The sequence below is a fragment of the Pteropus alecto genome, unplaced genomic scaffold (genome assembly GCF_000325575.1).
Source record: "Pteropus alecto unplaced genomic scaffold, ASM32557v1 scaffold171, whole genome shotgun sequence".
In the NCBI taxonomy this organism is placed as follows: Eukaryota; Metazoa; Chordata; class Mammalia; order Chiroptera; family Pteropodidae; genus Pteropus; species Pteropus alecto.
Window position 1 is genome coordinate 2,619,747 of NW_006431925.1, and position 7,539 is coordinate 2,627,285.

Genomic DNA, 7,539 nt, shown 5'->3' on the forward strand with positions numbered 1-7,539 from the left:
GAAACACAGCCAATGAGAAGCTCTAGGTAATATGGGCAAGAAATACATTTGTTTTATAAACCAATAAGATAATGTTTCTCTTTCTTTTTCTTTTTTCTTTCTTCTTTGTACTACTGCAAAAGTTAAAAACAAGTATTCCATTTAATTCCAAGCTTCATTAAATGTCCAGGAACTCTTTAATCAATATTTTAAATAAATGCATATATAATGAAACTATCTATATGCTTAGAAAAGACTGATTCTGCCTTTACAGGTGAAGAACATGATCTTGCAATTTATACTATGGTAGGGAGGAATTTAAAAAATAGATGATTAGTCTATAGCCATGCCACCCGGAATGCACCCGATCTCATCTGATCTCAGAAGCTAAGCAGGGTCGGACCTGGTTAGTACTTGGATGGGAAACCACCTTGGAATACTAGGTGCTGTAGGTGTTAAAAAAAAAAAAAATAGATGATTAAATGTCTACTGGGATTTTTGTGATTTAGATCACTGTAGAGAATAAATATCTTATATTTCTTATCTCTTTTAGGGTGTATAACAAGATTTGTTGTAAGGATTGTTTATCCTTCTCTGTAACTCTCAGAAATTAAGTAAGTGTGCAGACAAAACTTTTATGTGCACCAGCTGTGCTTGGGATGACTAAAAACAAAAGTAATAATCAAACAATATTCAGAGAAACTGTTTTCCATAAAATATTCTGTAGTTGAAATTTATTTATTCATCGCTTGCAGTCAGATTAGCAAAAGCTGCTTATTCAGATCTCGCTGGCCCTTTAATAGAACTGTTTACCCAAACTGTAATTTTACATGATATTGCCAGTTGGTATTAAGAGCCATTATAAGAAAAAAAAAAATACAGTATCATGAATCACATTTTCTTTTAAGAATGTGTCTCTTTTAAGAATAATTTGAAAATGTTTATTACACAGCAGAGAAATTTGTCTGCAATTTGTACAAAAATAATATACTTCTCATTAACAAATGGTTTGTTTTGATCTTATCTTTGCAGGAAATTTAACTAACCAGTTTCCTTTTGTTTCTTCAAAATCTTAAAACTAAATTTGACACTGATTTTTTTCAGCCATATTTTCTCTATACTTCTATGTATTACACTCCTTTTTCTTTTAATTTTATCATGTTATATTTGATATATCATAGTAAATCCTTTAAAAGCTCTCTGGAACAAATTATAACATCTAATATTATATTTTTATAATTCTACCATGAATCCAGATACATATTTAGCTGCTCTCTCAAAATACTAAATTGCTAAAACAATATATTTCCTCACGTAAAAATAGGATTACCAATTATATAACATCTGGTCTTTTTAAGCTCAAATAATGACTATATGAACTCTTCCTTTTAAGCAAAACCAACAATTACCCAGTCCTTTCCATCCCCATCCACTAACAGTAAGAGCGAATATAGGAATGAATGTTCCTTGTACAATATCTTGTTCATCACCTGGTTCTCCTAAAACCATGATTCTCATACTTTCATGTGCATAGTAATCACCTTAGGATCTTGTTAAGATGTAGTTTCTGATTCAGTAGTTATGTGAAGAAGGGTCTGAGATTCTGAGATTCTTATACAGTGATGCTCTTACTGCTTGTCTGCAAATCTCACATGGAAAGGATTAGACTTGACTACATATTGTGAGAAATAATTTGATGTTAGCTACCTAAGCAAGAAGAATTTTATAGGTGCTGTCAATATTGAAATATATATTTGAGGTCTGATATTTAAAAAAAAAAACAATTAAAAACACTACGTTTAACTATTGAGCTGAAATTAGTTTATTTTCAATAAAGTGGATTTTTGCATAGCATAATTTATAAAACAATATGCAGTGCAGAAACCTAAAGAATAATAAATAAACATTCTTCACGTTGAGAAAAAAAGAACAAAAAAAGGAGTTGATAGCATCAGAATCAGAATTTGAGTTGCTAAATTTTAGCATATTATAAAAATACTATCTGGAATTTAGGTCATTGTATAGTTAGCTTAAAGAAGATGTGATTGTTTATGCATTTTGTTTGGTTTAAACAAATCTGTTGGCATTCTGCAAAGAGAAACAGAGACAAATGGTTTAAACAGACTTTCGCTGTGTTTCAGTACACTGCCATAAAACAAGTTAGATGAAATTAAGCATGCAGCAAGATGGAAAAATTTTGCTGGCGTTATCACAAGTGCTTACCATAAATATAGTACATATAAAAAGACTGCAAGGAAAACTCGTGCTCTCAAACTGTGAACTGATTTCTTCAGTACTTTTCATACTGGCTGCTTTTGTTTATTTTGGTTTGCTTTGTTTTGTGTGATTATCATTCACAACTGAAATATGCAGACAAACACACCATTAATTCTCTCCATTATTTGCAAAGCATTAATGAGGAATTATGTAAACATTTATGTTTTTAATGAAGACAGCTTTCCTCTTAGTGAATTTATTGGGGCTGGGGGATAAGAACGTTTCATGTTATTAAAAATAAATCTACAGGAAAAAAATGTGTCTGCTTTGACACTAGATTGTCATCTTCATAGGGAATTTTTATTTTATTTATCTTTGGACCCTCAAAGCTTAGCATAAGTGTTGGTAAATAATTATTTGCTAAATCATTGCTTCTTCATGCTGTATCATATGGTAATAAGAAAAATCTTATTAAGTCAAATTAATGCCATATTAGATTCAGTTTTCTGTTATTTAGAGCATCATCTAAGCCTAATTATAGGAGAATACAGCAGTGATGTAGGAAGTTAGGACTGAAACACATTGCCATATGATTTTTTTATATTATAGAAACAAGAATTTTATGATCAATGGAAAGGTCAAACTCTTTACTTCTCTTTTTAATTTCACACACACTATAGAACCATCCTTGGCTTATAACAAATATTTTATATCATTTTTATAATGCTTGGTGTTTCTATTCTAGCCTTTTATTTAATCACCGTAGGGTTTATAGGTCCAGGAATTTTAGACTTTTTTTTATAGTTATACATTCAAAAATTTTGTCTCTTCCTCCTCAACTTCCTCAATCAATTTTCCTTCTTTCTTAATATTTAATGTTGGTCAGATAGGCATAACATCTGCATATTTGTGCAACTAATTTTTAAAAATTTGTTGAATGGTTTTTTGTGCCAATTACTGTACAAATGGATAGGACCCAAGTCTGCCTTAACAGTGTTCATAATCCAGTGAGCACTATCAGATTTTTCATTGTTTTCTGAACTCATAGTTCATCATGTTGCCAAAAGCAAAAGTCTCATTTCATGAATCACTCAATTTTTTGCTTTATTAAATAAATTTTATACTGTTTTATGTTTTCATTTTAACAATTCCACTGATTTTACACTTTTAACTCACAATGGACTTTAATAATTATTAAGTACCTCAACATTAAGCACAAACACAGTAGAAACACTGTAGACTAGTGGGTGAGTGGATGTCTACCTGGGCTGTTAAATTAGATTCTCTCAAAGAGCACTTAAAAATATTTATGCATGACAAACTTAACAAGAAATGCCTATAATATATATGGGGAAAAACTACAAACACTCATCAAAGATACAAAACTAGACTTGAAATCATGAAAAAGCCTATGCTGTTCTTGAGTAACGATGAATATAACAGATAATAAAATATTTCTAAAGTCCGTTTAATCAAATTGTGTACATTAATAGATCAAATGGAAAGAAATAAAAAAGTCTAAAATACATTAAAGTACATTATACATTTTGTGTATGGAAAGGTAGCAAACAAATAATGGGAAATGAAGGTTGCTTTGAGAAAAAGTGTTAGGTAATTGGATAATGTATAGAAAAAATTAAAATTTGACCTTGTTCAGATGCTATATATAAGAAAATAATTTATAGGTGGATTAGAGATTTGCAAATAAAAGGAAAAATTTATGATCACCAGAAAAATTAGGGCAATTTCTCTTCAAAATATCTGTGAGGAAATGTTTCTAAATAAGGCAATAAGGCACAAGTTCAGGAGCAATAATACAAAAGAATAACACACATGACTAAATAGAAATTTTTTTAAATTACATATAAAAGTACGATCAGATAAAGGTAAAAAAAACAAATGGAATATTTAGGGAAAGTTGTAATGATATCACACAGTTAACATGCTGAATATATTTAAAAACTTCTAAAATGATATGAAAAAGAACACTACTTAACAAAATTTGATAAGACATAGAATCAGTTTTCAGATTCTGTTCTCATTTATAATTAGGAGAAATATAAATTAATATTACATGAAATACCACATCTCACCCACTGAGACATTTGACATTTGACAAAATACTTGCTTGATGAGCTAATAGGAAACAAGTAAGCTTCTACGGTATTTGTGGCAATACAAAATGTTACATCCTCCTAGGGAGGTGAATTGGGCTATATCTAACAAAATTACAGCTGTATTTACCTTTTAATTAGCAGTTCTACCTGTAGGAATTTATTCCAAAGATACACTGTGAAAATTCAAAATGGCCAAAGGCTAACGTCTATTACTATGCTATTAAAGATAGCAATAGACTAGAAAGAAATCAAATGTTCATCAGTAGTGGTATTTATAAAAAATTATTGTACATACACACCATGGTACTAGCTTTAAAAAGGACAGTCTCTAAGTAATGCTTTGGGTTGATCTCCAGGATATACTATTCAAAAAAATGTGAATAGTATAATATCTTTTAATAAAAAAATCAATGGAATGCACATATATATTTTGTTTGTAAGTTTAAATAAATAAGTCTGTTGAAAGATGAACATTAATAAAAGTAATTAAGGGGATGGAGGAAATAATCTAGAGGAGCTATTTTGGAGGCTGGACTCTCTGAATGTCTCTTGTATGATATTGACCTTAAGATAATGCAAATATTTTACACATTAAAAATTTTTAAGCAAAACAAAAACTATTGAGGTAGTGGCTTAAACATAGAAGAATTATTTTCTATATTTTTAAAATACAGTAATTTGAACATTCCTAGTGAGATATATCTTAAGGAAAATTAACAACTACAAATAACCTTAGCCTATATTCAGAATTCATATTTTAATATATTGATATTTTTATGTTTACTTATATATGTGCATAATATATAGTAGATATCCACTATGAGAATGTGTGCGTGTGTGTGTGTGTGTGTGTGTGTGTGTGTGTATGTATGTATATATATTAGTAGTTAATTTATGTATCAACTTGATTAGGCTAAGATATACCCAGATAGCTTCTAGTTCTTGGGCTTTTGAACTCAGATGGGGATTTATACCATTAGCTTCATAAGTCACAGGCCTTTGAACTAGGACTGAATTATACTACTGACTTTTCTGGTCCTCTATTCTCCAGCTTGCAGATGGCAGATTGTGGGACTTATCAATCTCTATTACTATGTGAGCCAATTCCTATAATAAATCTCCTCTTATGTATATCTATATCTTGTTGGTTCTGTATATACATATGTGTGTGTATATACATATATATATATGTGTGTGTGTATTATAAATACATATAATATACATATGTATTTTTATACATAAAGCACATAAGTAGTTATGCTAATATTGTCAAAACAAAGAGTTTTAAAATAAAATTTAATAAATATGTAATTAAATTATTAAAGCACAACATTAATCTTAAATTTGATTTGGATGAACAGGACAAACAGAGACTCATAGACATGGACTATAGACTAGTGATTACCAGGGGGCAGGGAGTGGGGGCAGTAGGAAGGTAGATGAGATAAAGGGGGTCAAATATGTGGTGACAGAAAGAAATCTAACTATGGGAGGTGAACACACAGTATAAATACATATATGCCTCACTGTTAAAGTGTACGGCTGAAACTTATCGGATTTCGTTAACCATTGTCACCATAAATAAAAAATAAAATGAATAAAAATAAATTTGATTTGGACATATTAGAAAGCACTCATGCAGTATTTTATTCTTGCAAAAAATTTGTAATTCTTATCTCTGTTTCTTTTAGGCCTAGATGTAATGACCTTTTAGCAATGAGCACCTTTAGTGCTTAGATTATGATCTTTAATTACCATTTCTTTATCCAAAAAAACAGGCTACTTAGAGAAATAGTAAGACAACATGTAAAATATGAGACTGAAAATTCTCGTTAAACTAGAAACCAAGAAAGCTATTAAGCACTACTAGTGCTGTGCCATAAGGAGACAGAGGCCAATGTGAAGAGGCTTCTGCTAGCCACAGTGTTGCAATATTAAGACCATAAAATCATGTATGGAGTATTTCTGCCAAATAATAAAGTATTATTTAGTCTCTAGATAAATCAGTTTACAGAAACGATGTAGAAGGAAATGTTAAAGGTCAGCACCAGTATATAGTCAGGAACATCCGAATATGGTGTGTTCTATAAGACAAGTAAATGAGAAGAAAAATAAAAAAGCAAACCTCTTATAAAAGAGACTGAAAATGTGTGCGATGTTTGAAGCGTGTTTGACGTATTTGAAAAAAACTCTTAAATTGCATTTTTAAGAAAATCAAGGCTTTTCAACTTTGACAGGATATTTGATGCTATTAAAACATTGTTAAAAATTTGGGCGTGATACTGTTAATGTTTTCAAAAGTGTATTTAGCGATATGTATCAAATTATAGATGAAATGATATAATTTCTAAAATTACACAGTAAATGTGTGTGCATGAGGCAGATGGCGGGGGCGGGAGGAATTGGAAAAAAAAAAGAAGAGATAAAAATGAAATAAGTAAGGCCATATACTAATGGCTGTTGGAGAAGAGTTCTGGGGGTTATTGAACTAAACATTGAACTCACTGGGCGCATGGTTGAAAGTTTTCATGAAGACATGTTAAAAAAAAATAAGTAGATAAACTACTGAATGCTACAGAACAAACAATAAAACAACCAATTGAATCAGTATCCTTAGAAGTGGGGCCTGAGGTTTGTAAGTGTTTTAGGAGCTCTCAGGTAGTTTCACTGTGCAGGCAGAGAGAAGGACCTCTGCTAAGGAACAACAAGGTGGCCCAGGTTAAGGTGCCACAAGCGAGTCTGACACATCTTTTGATGTGAGCAGGTTTGACACTCTATATCTTTGTTTGCTATTATGAATATTAAATAAGGCTTGTCTTGCTGTCTTTTTTTTTTTCAAAAGCACCCAAAGCTGATAACAAAGCAATAGCTTTCAAATAAAGTTATTTTCTTGCATCTATGAAGTAATTGAGCTAAAATCAGTTTCACAAACTGAACTCATTATTCTCCTTTAGACTGTTTAAAAGAATTGAGAATTACATATAGTGAGAAAAAATTAAAGAGCAAGAATCTTAGAAAGAGCTAATATATGTGTAGCACTTTCCTTAGATGTGTAGAGAAAAGAGGTGTACATTGCATTTTTCTCAAACTAAGTGAAGGGAATGTTAAAGCAGAATTCAGGGCGGAATAAAGGCTTAAAGTGGCCCGAAAAAGAAAAAGAAAATTTAGAAAAGGTATTTGCTAGGATTCAGTGTTTTTCTAGTGGGTAATAGACCTGCCTGTTTAC

The 7,539-nt window shown here is 30.7% G+C and overlaps 1 pseudogene; it reads left to right on the forward strand.

The window, feature by feature from the left end:
• Positions 1–315: 315 nt before the first annotated feature.
• Positions 316–434, forward strand: LOC112475557 (annotated as a pseudogene).
• The last annotated feature ends 7,105 nt before the right edge of the window (positions 435–7,539 follow it).